General features: G+C 37.8%; 1 protein-coding gene across 4 annotated transcripts in view; it reads left to right on the forward strand.

The window, feature by feature from the left end:
* The first annotated feature begins 14316 nt into the window (after positions 1-14316).
* Rcbtb2 (RCC1 and BTB domain containing protein 2) overlaps positions 14317-14969 on the forward strand; it is a 42621-nt gene continuing 41968 nt past the window's right edge. For 3 of the 4 annotated variants that reach the window (XM_010636993.3, XM_010636994.3, XM_010636995.3), the window contains exon 1: positions 14512-14599. The gene's annotated coding sequence lies outside the window, so the exon portion shown is untranslated. Of the gene's footprint in view, positions 14600-14969 lie in introns of all 4 variants that reach the window. The other variant, XM_033759936.1, reaches the window with a different exon arrangement.

Raw genomic sequence — 14969 nt, forward strand, 5'->3', positions numbered from 1 at the left:
TTTTTTTTTTTTTTTTTTTTTGTACTGGGGATCGAATTTGGGAACTTAGGATCTTGCTCTTGTGAGGTAGGTAGTGTAACCACTGAGCTAAATCCCCAGCCCTCTTCATTTCTGATATAAGCATTTAATGCTTCCCTCTCAAGACTATTTTAGTTGCTTTCTACATATGTTGACATGTTGTATTTTCATTTCACTCAGTTCTATGTATTTTCCTTCCTTTGAGAATTTTTTACTGATGTATGGATTATTTAGAAGTATGTAATTTAATCCCCATATGTTTAGGGATTTTTCTGTTGTTTTTTGTTATTGATTTCTACTTTGATTTAATCACTGTCAGAAAATGCATTTTGTATGATTTCATAAATGTGTTGATTTTTTTTTTTTAATGGCTAAAGATGTAGTCTGTCTTAGGAAGGTTTCATATAGCCTAAAAAACAAAGGAGTATTCTGCTGTCATTTGGTGGGGTATTCTGTCTATGGCAGTTAGGTCCTGTTGTGTGATTTAGTTGTTCAGCTTTTCTGAGTCTTTGCTTCTCCCAATCCCAGTGACAAACTGAGGGCCTTTAAACTGCTTTACAGCTTTTTATTTTTTATTTTGAGACAGGGGTCTTGCTAAATTGCTAAGGTGTTCAGGGTAGATTCAAACTTGCAATCTTCCTGTTACCACACCCAGAACAATTCTTGATATTTTTTAGTCTAGTAGTTCTATCAGTTCTTTTTTTAAAGTGACCATAAATAAAATATTATTGGAACACATTGATATTCAATAGTTATTTATTGTGTGCTTTGGCTATGAGGGCCGAACTAAGTAGTTGCAACCGAGATCATTTGACCTTCAGAGGGCCCTTTACAGAAGATATCTGTCAATCTCTTAGGTTTATTTTTATTTTTATTTGTTTGGCCTACAAATAAATTAAATATGAGAAATTCAGCATTATACATTTTTATTTCAAAGCTTTCGTATAGCAGCATACAAAGGCAATATGAAAAGTAATGAATACCATAAAAACAAAATATATATTTGTAGATCTGACACATGCTTGGATAAAACAAAAGGCTTTCTAGCTTGTACTGTCTTTGACCATGCAAACTGAAGCTGAAAAACAATCTTAACCTATGAGGAAAAGCGTGATTATTCATGGACTTTGAATTTTGTAAAAAAAAAAAAACAAAACCCTGTGATTTCAGTTACAGAGGAGGCTGAGCGAAGAGGGTCACAATATCCAGGACACCTTAGGCAACTTAGCAAGACTTTCTCTAAACAGAAAAAATAAAGGGCCAGGGATGTTGCTCAGTGGTAGAATCTCAATACCTTGGAGGAGAGGGTATCAGTTGAAAAACATGACTCTTGCTGTTAGTTATAAATGTAAAAAAAAGAAATTCTAACTTTGTAATAATATAAAGCTAATATTTAGTATGCTATAGCTTAAATTACTAGAAACATTGAAAATTATATTCCTATTCATCATTTATCAAGTGGTTTGAGCTAGACCTACCTTCCTGTTTTATTTTTTGGTTTTTGTACAGGGATTGAACTCAGGACCTTGTACTTTTGAGGCGGGGGGGGCACCACTGAGCTAAATCCCTGCCCCCTCTTCCTGCTTTATTACTTAAAATAAGGAGTGTCTTTACTCTACCTTGGCAAATTGCCCTACTCTTAAATTTGGATCAGCTACCAATATTTTATCCTTTGCACTTTTAATGTCATGAAATTATGAGTTCCTTCAATGTGAAGGTTTTACTAGTACTCCTTCCTCTGAGGTACATTCATCTTTTATGTCACAGCCACTTTTCTCACTTGTGCTAATAGGTTAGCCTTCACTAAATTTCTCTTACTGTAAATCATAAAATAAAGACAATGAAATCTGAGTGCTTTTCAAATTTAAAATGTCAGTACTGGGACATAGCTGAGCAGCAGAGCACTTACTTAGCATACAGGAGGCCCTGGGCTCAAGCTCCAGCATAGAAAGCAAACAAGCAAAAGCAATTTTAAAAGTCGATAAAACAAAGGATACTAAAAGGAGAATCAATGACACAGAGAAGACACCTGTAATGTATGTCTCTAACAATGATTCAATGAACATACTGTGTACAAAGGAATAGTTTTTCATGTCTACAAGACTGGCAGAATTTCTGATAAAATCAAGTGTTGACCAGAAGAAATTCCCATATGCTGCTAGCAAGAGTGGAAAATGATACATACACTTTGGGATATCATTTGACATTAGGTAAATAATGATACTAAGGTTTACATACCTAAGACACAGAATTTCTACTTTTCAGAATATACTCTAGAGAAACTTTCACTCTTATACTGAAGAGACCATACAACAAGATTCATGACATCATTGCTTGCAATAATAAAATATTAAAAAACAGCTTATATGTTCAACAGTGGGGAAATAGACAATGTGATGTTTGGTTTAACCATATCATATTGCTGCTATTCAACATTTTTTTTCAAAGAACTACTCTTTCCCTGTAAAAACCACATATAGGATTGGACATCTGGCTTCTTTGAAGGTGTGAGCATTTTTCACTAGCCCACTCCCACCCTGAGAACTGTGACCTGACTGATATATCTATGCACGTCCTACTCAGTTCTTTTTTCAGGATATCAAGAACCTAGGATAATCACAACCCTGACACAAATAGCACATTTGGTCAATGGATGAATCTGCCCCATGGTCCAATCACCTTCCAAACAAATGAGACTTTGGGTGTGGGGATTTTAGATCTAAATCAAAATAATGGATATTTCATCTCAAGTAGAGGGAGAAAATTTACTGTTCCTCTGCCTTTTGTTCTATTTAGGTCCTGATTGGATGATGCCCACTGCATTAGCAAGGACAGATCTTTGTTCAGTCTCCTGATTTAAACACTAATGTCTTCTAGAAATACTCCCACAAACATTCCCAGACATGTTTTACTCCAAATAATGCCACTCAATTATTAATCCACTAGTAGACTGACTAATCCACTAATGAAGCTACAGACTTCATTATCAATTTATTTTTCAAAAGCCCCACCTCTCAGTAAAAGAATTTAAAGAACTTGGGTTTGGGGTCTATACCTTACAGTAACCAGGGTGAGAGAAGTGGCTTTGGGAGATCATTCAGCACTTCCTTCCCATAGCACCTTGATATACCACTCATACTGAGAGTGGTGATTAGGAAAAAGGAAGACGAAAATTACAAATGTCCTTTGTGCTATTATCATTCATTACTTTCATTTCAATTTATTTCTTATTTGCCAAGTAAACTATTGCCAGTTGTTAATCCAAAGAGAAGACAATGACAGAAAATAAATGATTTTTTGCAAAAATATTGATAAATTTCCTGAGCTAAAAAATAAGTCAATGCTATTAGTTGAAAAAAAATTCAACATTCTCCATTCTCTATTCTTTGTTTATTCCTCAGGATTTTCTATGTATATCATATCAATACTAAATTTGTGTTAGGTAAAGATTAAGATTGACACACTTCTGTTATTTAGAAGTGCTCATGGGGTTAGTGATCTATGCATGAACTTTAAAAATTTTTGCTCTGAGGCTGGGGATTTAACTCAGTGGTTCTGCCACCTGCCTTGCAAGCACAAGGTCCTGAGTTCGATCCACAGTACCAAAAAACAAAAACAAACAAAAAAATGTTTGCTCTAGTTCTCAGTGGTTTAAAGGAAAAAATTCAATGGAGCCACAAGATGAATGAATTTTATTTCTCTGCTATGTCTTTTCACATCTAAAATGTCATTATTTGCTCCCATCATAGATTCTAAAGAACAAAAAAATAAACTTCTTAGCAGTGAGGTCAAGGCTTTCTCAGTTTTCACCCTGATATAGTAGATGGTATCCTCATCAGTTTCAGTTAAAATAGGTTCAACTCAATATGCAGAGAGTTTATAAAAACAGTGGTTTAAAGAAGACAAAAGGCAACTGGGCCATGGTCAGAAACCCAATCTCTTTCTAAGTTGTTGCTCTATCATCCTCTACATGTAGCTCTCATCTTGTGGTTTAGCCATCATAGCCAGATTGTGGCTAAAGAGAAGGGGGAAAGTAAAGAATGTATCCCCTAAGGACAACTTCAGAAAGTTAAATATATCATCTTATGCTGGTATTCCACTGCCCCAAACTTGGCTAGGACAGGTAAGAAATATCACTTTTATTCTAAGTGGAAAGTACACAGCTAAATTTGGGGGCTTCTATTCCTAAAAGAAAGAAGTGATACCATAAAATCATCAGTTATCTTCTGCCATGACATACTCCTTCCTTTCTTTTTCCCTTTGCCAAACAAGGGAATATCAATATGGTTCCTGAATAGTAACCTGGTCAGTTTTACTGACCACTTCATAGAAAAAAGCCTTACACATGAATGCATAGGTGTACTTGCAAATCTCCTTGGCTCCTCTGCTCCATTTCTCCAAGGGAGCTTCCAAGAGCTAAATTAGTTAGCTGGTCAAGGCTTGGTCTGAAGGAAGATCTAAGTGTCTGTCTGCTCTTGTTCTCTTCACTTACAAGCACTAGATTGCTCTTATGATAGCAGTTGCCTGGTGGCTTGCTTTGGGCATGCATGGGGTGTGAATCAAATGCTTCGTTCCACTTTACTGGAAAGTTGTGCTTTACTGACTATAGGCTTGAGAACAGCTAAGACAAAAACAATAAAATTAATTGTAATAAATTTAATTGTAAAGAAAAACTACTTTGAATCAATATTAGAACCTTGAAGTAAAAAACAATAGTAACCAAATTGCTCTATATGACAGAAGGAACCAAAAGGCCAGGGGCTGTAAGGTAGAAGAATCAGAAAGAAAACCACCTACAGTAGGCCAGAGAACCAGACAAATGAGATCTGTCTATGGAAATGTGCAGGCTATATGATGTGGATATACCTGTCAACTTTTTTTTCCTCCTCTATAAAATATTCAGTAAACTTTGCTGAGAGTTTGTATGAGTAGACACTTCATGGAATTAATAGATTTGGACAGTCTGCAAAAAACCACAACTAATTTAAGGAAGAGAGAAGAAGGAAAATAATCAAGGAAGTCCAGGGAGCAATTTACATTTGGCATAGAAAAAAATTAATATTCTCTCTCTCCTTACCTCTCAATCTCTAGCTGTCTCATTTTCTCTCAAATCTGCCTCTGCTTTCCTCTGTCTGTAGGAGTCACCATTTTCCTTTCTACCAAAGACAGATGTGTTAGTCAGCTTTCTATCCCCATGACAAAATACCTGAGAAAAACATCTTAAAATAGAAAGATTTATTTCAGATCGTGGTTTCAGAGGTTTCAGTCCATAGTCACTTGGTTCAGTTGTTTCTAGGTCTGTTGTGAGGTGAGGTAATACATCATGGCTGAAGGGCTTAGGGGAAGAAAGTTGTTCACCTCATGGTAGTCAGGAAGGGGAGAGAGAGAGAGAGAGAGAGAGAGAGAGAGAGAGAGAGAGAGAGAGAGACGCCAGGAACAAGATATACTTCCACTTCCCAAGGGTAAATTATGAATGGATCAGTGCATTATTCCACTGATGAAGCTAGAGCCCCCATGATCCAATCACCTCCCCAAAGCCCCATACTGTTGGACTGGGAACCTAAATATTGTTGCGCTGGGAACCAAGTCTTCAATTCCTGAGCTTTTGGGAGACATTCCCAATCCAAAGCATAACAACAGGCTTCCTCCATACAGCTAGGGCAACCACAGATTCACATTCTCCTATCCCAGAAACCACAACATAAAAGAATCCCTCATCACATTTGTACATCAATATAAAGGAAAATTCTGTTCCTGTTGAATCATCATTTACATATTCTTAGACCAATCAGAACACCAAGCATACAATGTATTACTATGACCCAGTCTAGGTCACATGATGTCTTTGTGACCAATAAATGCTGGGCTGTATAACTGACAGTCTGTTTCCTAGTCCATTTGTTGATATAATAAAACACCTGTGACTGAGTAATTTATAAATACAGAAATTTATTTTTTACAGTTTTGGAGATTTGATAGTCCAAGATCAAGCTTCAGGTGTATGCCTTTACATCCTCATATGGCAGAAGGCAAAAGGAATAAGGGCCCAAACTCCCCTCAACATGCCCTTGTAAAATGGACTAAAATATCTTTCAAGAGGCCCCCACCTCCCAACACTGTTGTATCTATCAGGGATTAAGTTTCTAACACAAGAATTTAGGTAGATACATTTCAGGCTGTAGCACAGCCCTACCCAGACTATATAGAGTTGGAAAGAGTTCCTCAGTGGAAATGACATTACTATGACCAAGTGTAATGTTCAGGCACAAAATGTAATACTCATTAAATGGTTTCTTGAGTTCCACTGCAATTTACATGCATATCCTAAATGTAGTGAAAAACTGAGATAAAATGAATGACAGATCAAATCTCATTTTTTTTCTTTATTAAGTTTATTGGTACAATTTAGGTATAAATTACAAGTTACATTCATCTTTGGGATCTTGTACCTAAACATGACTTATCAGGTTCTTATTTTTCCTCATTCCCCAGCCCTCCCTTCACCCACCTCCACCCTTCCCTGTTTACAAAGACATTGTTTCCATATTTTTCCTTTTTACATATTTTTTCTTTTCCCTTTTTACCTTTTCCCTACCCCTCCTACTTACTCTTTTAGATATTTTCTTCCTATTACACAATATCAATTATATATTTTGATCCTTATTTTCACTTTTAGTTTTTCACACTAGAGAAACTATTCAGTATTTACACGTTTATCATCTTAATTTCAGAATATGGCCTCAATGTGCAACCACTTACCTATAAATATATCTACTTTCATGTTCTTCATGGCTGAGTAGAACTCATTTATAAAAAACAAAAACAAAAAATCCACATCTTCTCTATCCAGTTTCCAGTTGACGGGCAATTGGGCTGTCTCCAAATTTTAGCTATTACAGACTGTGCCACTATATCATGGGTGAGCACATATCACAGTGGTATGATTCTTTTAATTCTTTTGGAAAGATACCCAGCAGAGGAATAGCTGGGTCAAATGGAACTTCTAATTCTAGTTGCTTGAGGCATCTCCATATTGATTGCCACAGTGGTTGAACCAGTCTGCACTCCCATCAACAATGGAGAAGGGTTCCTCTCTCCCCACAACCCTGCCAGCATTTGTTATTGGTTGATTTCTTGATAATAGCCATTCTTTCTGGGGTGAGATGGAATCTCACATCTGCATCCCTCGAATGAGCAGTGATGTTAAATTTTTTTTATGTTTATTTACTGCTTTTACTTTTTTTTCTGAGAAATGTCTGTTCATTTCAGATGTTCATTTTTGAATTGAGTCTTTATATTTGGGGGGTCTGATTTTTTAAAGTTCTTTATATATTCTAGATAGCATACCTTTGTCTGAAGAACAGCTGGTAAAAATATTTTCCCACATTGTGAATTATCTCTCAGCTCTGCTTGTGATTTCTCTGGCAGTGCAGAAACTTTTTTAAAAAATGAAATTCCAATTGTTGATTTTTTTTGTGCTATTTCCCTTGCTACTGAGGATTTGTTATAGCATATTGTTGGATTTTGTTTCTTTATCCATTCTGCCAGTCTATTTCTTTTTATTGGTGAATTGAGGCCATTGACATTGATGGTTATAACTGACATTATTTTCCTGTTGTTGGTTCTTTTTTTATTTTTCTCCCTGTCCCTTTAAATTTTTGCCTATTGGATTTGCTCTTTTGGTCCTCATGAAGTTGTGACCTTCATTGTCTTTTTCTAGGATATTTAAAAAACATTTTTTTGTTTGGAGTGTGGTTTGGTATTCATGAAGTTTCTCAGGTGTTCTTTGTCGTGAAAGTATCTTATTTCTCCATCAATTTTGAAAGATAGTTTTACAGGATAAATCAGCCTAGGTTGGAGGTTGTTTTCTTTTGAAGGTTGAAATACCTCACTCTAGGCTGTCCTTAACTTGAGGGTTTATGTTGAAAAGTCTATTGTGATTCTATTGGGCTTACCTTTGCATGTAATTTTTTTCTTTTCTCTAACTGCTTGTAGCATTTTGGACTTATGTTGGGTTTCTGGGATCTTGATTATTATATGTCTAGTTGTAGATTTTTTTATCATAACTCATTGTCTGTATCAGGTCTAAGTTATGTTACATGATTCATTCTCTGATATACTATAAAAAGGGGCTGAATTCAGACAGGCTTGGGCTTGAAACCAATCTAGTTAACCTCTTTAAGTTTTTCATTTGTTAAAGAGGACAGTAACATAGTGCTTATCTCATGGAGTTATTGTGAGGATTAAAACAGGCCATAGGTGAACCAGGTATTTAGCCCAGCAGTACCATGCTTGCCTTGCAAGTGCAAGGTCCTGAGTTCCACCTCCAGTACCAAAAAAAAAAAAAAAAGTAAAGGTCATAGGTAAGGAATTAGCACAATGGCTGACAAAGAACTTGCATGCTCTGAATATTATCATTACAATTGAGTGTGTTTATACCTGGTATATAGAAAGTACTCAATAAATGTTAGTTCTTTTTCTCCTTAGCAGAAGATCTTCTTGCCATGGTTCCACATATCAAATCATTTTCTATGTCTTATCACTAATTTATATTTTAAGGCCAAATCATGTTAGGGCAAAGGAAATGCAGAGACAATAGATTGGGAGGACAAAGCTAAGGACATCTAAAAGCTGGCATTGACCTGTAATCACACACTCTGTGAGCAAAGAGGCATGCACTAGTGTTAACCAAAATAATTATCTTCCAGTTCCAAATATTAAAAAGAAAGAAAAAGAAAAAAAAGAGTAGAGTAGAAGGGGAGGGAAGCAGCAGGCTTTCTGCAGATTGTCTTTTGGGGGCAAGAGTTCCTCTGAGTTCTTAGGCAGACGTGAGAGACATATATGAGCCATGAACTCTTTAAAGTGGCCCTGCTGGGAGAAGAAAGGAAAGGAAAGTATGAGGTCACATGAACAAGAAAAACTGGCTAAACTGGGGCCTAGATGTCTCAATAAATTATGTAGGTGGCAGATGCTGGGTTGTGGGTAAAGATGAGGGGAGGAAGACTGGTCAGAAATGCTGAGTAATATAGACAGGATCTTAGGAAATCAAAGCCAAGGTGTGCTGAAGAAGAAGTCAGGCAGCATTTCATCACATCTTTCCAATTTCTTGAAGATAAAGTTCCTTCCTGCCTCTATGTGGCAGCCCTGTTGTAGATCACTAATTGCTAATTGATTCTTGGTTTGCCTACTATCACTCTTCATTTCTTCTCTATTGCTCCTTGACTAAGATTAACAAATGTTTGTGAGGCAGTGTTGGAATAGGGTTTAGTTCAAAGGCCATACCCAAACCCCAACTGGATAGAGTTAGGAGTCATAGCTAAGAATTTTTCATCAGTCTCGCTCCTGATTTTAATTTTGGAGACAATGAAGCTGGGCTTACGCCACTTACCATATGGGTAATTATTTCAATGTACAAAGAGAGTTAAGATTTCCATTTTGTTCCTCATTCCACTAAGATATATATATCTTATATATAAAAAAAAAATATATATAATCTCCATATATATGGACCATCAGTTCTAATTATACTATTGACTTACAGAAACATTATACCTGACCTCACAAAATGAGAGGAGGGATTGGTTTCCAGTGTTTCTCTGGTGGCTTGGGTCTGAGATACAAAGCCCTAGATAGGAAACAGCTAGTAGATAGGGATCTCAGGAGGGAGGATCAAATAGACACTGGTACTAAATAAGAGTTTCAGCAAAGGTTCTCCTAGGTGGAGTTCTTAAACTTTCCACCAGCTGAGATGGCACTCTTGACCCAGAGCAAACCTGAGATCCTCAACTTTGAATGGCTTGGAGGGGACACAGTCTCTGCCCTTCTTCCAGGTTGCAGATTTACTACAGTATCTTTCTAGACCTTGTTGATTCGGAATAGTATGGCAAGGTCAGGTTTGACCTCTTGGTGTTCCAGAGAAGCTTTCTGAAGGCCTTGTCTTCTCTCTGGCAGACTTCAGGACAGGCTGTCCTCTGAAAGGCAATGTGGGTAAGAATACGGTTTTAAATGAAGACTGTAAGTGATGTCACATTTCCAGAAGTTATAAGAAGACTCCAAGATTTTTGCGGGAGGAACACACCCCAGCAAAGACCCTGAAGATTGAACAAAGAAAGAATGTCGTAACAGGGAAGGCCATGACATTACCCTGGAATCCATGGTCTACTGATTTTGTACTGTGATCAGGACCAACGCTCTATTTTTATGGGAAAGTGATTCCTGCTCTCAGCAACCAGGTTAATGAGAGGATCTATTCAACTAGCACACAACCTACAAATGACCTGGCTCAAAGTTTAGTTACTTTCATACTGGCTGTCAAGGGCAAGCTATTCCTCCTTTAGATTTCTGACCCCACAGTGGTCAGAAAAACCCGTTTTCAGTTTTCCCTCTCCTAGATGAGATAAACTAAATCTTTCTGAATACTCTATTGATGCTTAGGAAGAACACAAGAGAAATGATCAGAGATGTACGTAATGTAAATGTTGCCTAATCCTTGCTTGTTCTTTTTCTCTCCATCTCAAAGCCATTGTTCAAATTCCTCTGGACTTTGGCAGCCATTTATCAATTTATTTTCCTACATCCATCTGTTCCCCTTGCCTTATCCTGACTGTATCTTCTCCCTGTTGAAGTTCAACTATGCCCTTTGACACCTGCCTTTCCAGACTCTTCTCCAGCTTCAGGTCTCTGAGTATCTTCCTGGTGTTTCCAACGTCAGATTTTGAGGCCCAGGAGAGCAAAGTTCTCTCCTACATTAAATTTGCCATAGCAACTTTCATAACGAGGACATGCAACTATAATTCCTTCATCTACTGTGGTGGTCAGCCTGGCCTCCAATCCCTGTGCAATATCCTGGCAGGACCAGCCATGCAGAAGGGAAGAAAGGCTTCTTTTTCAATTTTACTCTGAGGCCTAGCATTTTTTAAAAAAATGCTTTTGGATAGAAGAACTTGTCATTTCTTAGGAGAATTTGATAGAACAAAGAAATTGAAATTGCTTAAATGTAGACAAAAGGAAAACTACTTATCATTTTAATCACTAAGTGAAAGATTTTTATTTTCTTGGCTGAATGAAAAATGTCTTCCTAATAAAACACATGATTTTCTGAAGTGTTTTCTCTAACAGGATGATAATGTTGCACTGGACTAAAGTATTATTAATAACAACAAGAAGCTACACAAAGAAAAGTATTAAAATGTTCAGATAAGGAAATGCTTAAATGTTTCAGAAAAATGTTTATCAGGAAATGTTATTCTAGAATCAAAACATTTCCTATTTCCTGATCATGCCATGGAAAAACTTGATAGTATTAATGAGGTCTTCTATAAAAACAATTTTTTTGTTTTTACAATAATTTTTATTTTTTAAAAGTTAATATGTTCATTATGAGAAACAGAAACACAAGAAGCAAAAAAAAAAAAGTCATTGACAGTCATGAGCAGCTTAGTTGGATGTGTTCTTCTAGGTCCTCTGGGTACATATACAACATGCCATTTTCTGTGACTGAGATTGGACAGTGTGTGTCATGCTTTTCTACACATCATGAATATTCATTAACTCAAAATCCCCAAAGCTACAAGAATGTTTTTGATAACTAAAACACAGTACACCAATTCGATCTGTTAGAAAAAAATTGTAATCCTGCCTTTCTTGGGAACAAGAATTTCACTGAAGATAAAAATGGCACTAGGCCTCTAGATAGAAGTACTGGCAAAGTTACAATTACAATACTACATTTCCTTAATGTTCAATTTAAAATGAGACATAAAGCAACAGAGTACACCAAGTCATGTGTCTGAGTTATCAAATCTCTACTATTAAGATATTAGCAAGAAGGCATATTCCCACTAAATCATTAATGTATTTCGACTGTATAGCTAGAGGACACTTTGATTCCTCTCACCAAAACGTAAATCTGAACACTCTGCTCACATCTCTCCGTTTGCTTATTTCTGCCCCTCTGCGCCAGTTTAATGACAAATCCTGATGCACACTGCCTGGAGGTGTTGTAACAATTCCAAGTCCAAGATGCATCTTTTCTATCAATAACAAAAAGATATTTACATGTTGTCTAACTCACTACCTCTAGTTTTTATGGCACACTGTCACTCCCTGACATCTACAAAGCTTAGATGCTGTGCAATAGAGTATGAACTTTGTGCACAATATGCCCAAGTTCTTTACCAAAAATACACCCACAGTTCTATGGTTATAGTCTAAAATCATCTTCCAGGTATGAAGATCTATCAAAAGCCCTCAAATGCCCTTTTCCCTCTTCACTTCAGTGACTTAAGTTCAGGACTATATCTAGCTCCAAGAGGTGGCTTTAACAAAGGTTACTTCCAGAAGATAGTTCTTCCTAAAAATTACTTTGCTATTTCTAACATAACTTGAGCAGTAAGACTTATCCTTTAATACCCATCAATATTAACTAAAATGTACATATAGAACAATAAATAGCAAGACAAACACATACAACCTCCCTCTCTGCATACTTCCCCTCCTGCACCCCATGAATAGCCAGCACATTCTCCAAGACATCAAGTTTGACAATTCCATTCTCAAAATACAACCATTTCTGTGAAGTAACAACAACAACAAAAAAAAATACTTAAAGCACATTATATTAGCCCTTGATGTCTACATGTGTGAACTTTAAACCTCTAGAAAGACGAGATGTTTTAAGAACTTAAAATGTCTCATATATACACTGGCATTGAGTAAATTGTACACATATACTTTACAAAGGCTAAATTTTAAAGTATCATCTAAATAGGAACACTCTCATCTAGAGCCCTTTCCCCTTTCCATCTTTTTAACCCAGGGACAGATATGTAGATATGTAATACTTAGAGGGGGCTTTAACAATTTCACTTAATAAGTGATTTTAAGAACATTCTTTCTAATGAATTTTAACACAAAGTGTACTCAACATGTTAGTTTACTAATTCTACTTCTGCCATACACTGGCAACCTCTTTAACATCTAGAAAGGCTAGATGTAAACTAGGACTCCTTTGTCCTTTATATACAACTATATATACAGGAAAGGAAAAGAAAATGCACAGATATAAGGGATGGTGGTCAATCTCACTTCACCTAAACCACACTGATTTAGAGCCCTTTGTACTTTCTTTTCCTCCACCCTCTCTAAACTATCATGAATATGTCTACTGCTCAGATCAATGGTTTGATCATTACATTTCCTAAAAATAGTATTAAGTTTAACAAAAGGATACCTACAGAATGTGTTGTTTACGACCTGTACTTTTAACATACTTTGTGCACTTCTAGATATCTAGAAAGATTAGATGTTTCAAATATGGACTCGTTTGTCCACTATATACACAGTAGTGTTGAATAAACTACACACATGTAACAATGGTTATATTTGAAAGTGCCTTCTAAATAGGAGCATTCTGGCCTAGAATCTTTCAATTCTTCCCATTTCTTCTCTCCTGTCACATAAGATAGAGGCACATGTGTCACTCAAATGTGATTTTACAATTACACTTCCAAAAATCCTTTTCAGAAGACATTTTAACACAAAGTATACAAAATGTGTTAGTTTACTAACTCTACTTTTGTCGTACATTGACAACCTTTTTAATACCTACAGACTAGATATCATAAAATTAGGACTCATGTGTCCAGTACATACACTACACATACATTTAAGTGAAATGCACATAACCTAAGAGCAATGTCAGCTGAAATTTTCTGCCATACACTTAACAAAACACCTTTGACAATTTCTTCCATCCCACTTCCTTCAACTCAGTGACCAAGTACAGACTGTATACTGTTCAGAGGTGGTTTAATTATTCTATTTGCAAACACAGTATTTCCTATCAGTTTATAAAAGCTATTTACAAAGTGTTATTCTACTACTTTCAAAAACATCAAGCACTTCTACATATCTAGAACTAGATTTTTTCATATAAGAACTTATCTGCTATCGTTCAGCACTGAGATCACACGGTATTTGTCCTACTGTGCATGCTTATTTCTCTTAACATGTCTTCAGGGTTCATCTGTGGGTGGCAAATGCAAATGACAGGAACTGCCTTCTTCTAAAAGGTTAATTAATATTTAACAAAGCTGCCGAGAACATAAGAGGACAGTCTCTTCAATAAACGGCGTTGGGAAAACTGGATAGCCTACCTGTACAATGAAATTTAGTCCCTTAACTCACTTAAAAAATAATCATACTATATTAAAGCAACTGTAAAAGTGCAAATTGCCCCAAATCGGGACAAGCCTGGAGAAGGTGAAGATACTCCACTGGGGAGTTCCCAGGGAGAGGAGGAGGTGGACCCCGGGGGAGACCCGACGCTGAGTCCGGGGTCTGCGCCGAGGGGAGGAGCGGGGGCGGCTCGGAGAGGAGGAGGGGCGAGGCGCAGTCCCGGCCCCCTCCCCTCATCCGCACAGCTCTTCCTTCCCCTCCCGACCAGCTGGGCACCGGAGCTCGTCGGCCGAGGCCGGGCCGCTGCTGGGGGAGGCGCCAACTCCTGGCAGTGCGGGGCCAGCGACTGAGTAGAAACCGCGACCCAAGAGGCGGAGCACACGCAGCGCGGGCTTCCGCTGAGGTAAGGGGGTGGAGAAGAGGGGAAACCAAGGGGAAGCGCCGGAGCCGAATCAGGCCTCGCTCAGGTACCCCCATGGGGGGCCACCTCACTCCGACGAGGCTGCCAGCCACCTCTTTGGCAGTGGAGGGGCAACGGGGACGAGAGCTACGCCCCGGCCGAGGGCCCAGGAGTCGCCGCGCATGCGCAAATTTGCGGTCGGGGCTTCGCTCGGGCCTCTGAGGCTGCAACCCCCGCCCAGGCCTCGGGCTGGAGTTGCGTTGCGCCTGCGCACGGCCGAGGTCGAGGCCCACATGAGTGTTGTGGGAGTTACATCCTTTTTCAGGCTTTGCGCCCACGCATCGCTGAGCAGGAGTGCACCCCACGTCTAGGG

Source organism: Fukomys damarensis, unplaced genomic scaffold (genome assembly GCF_012274545.1).
Source record: "Fukomys damarensis isolate Sample0158 unplaced genomic scaffold, DMR_v1.0_HiC HiC_scaffold_38, whole genome shotgun sequence".
Taxonomy (NCBI): Eukaryota; Metazoa; Chordata; class Mammalia; order Rodentia; family Bathyergidae; genus Fukomys; species Fukomys damarensis.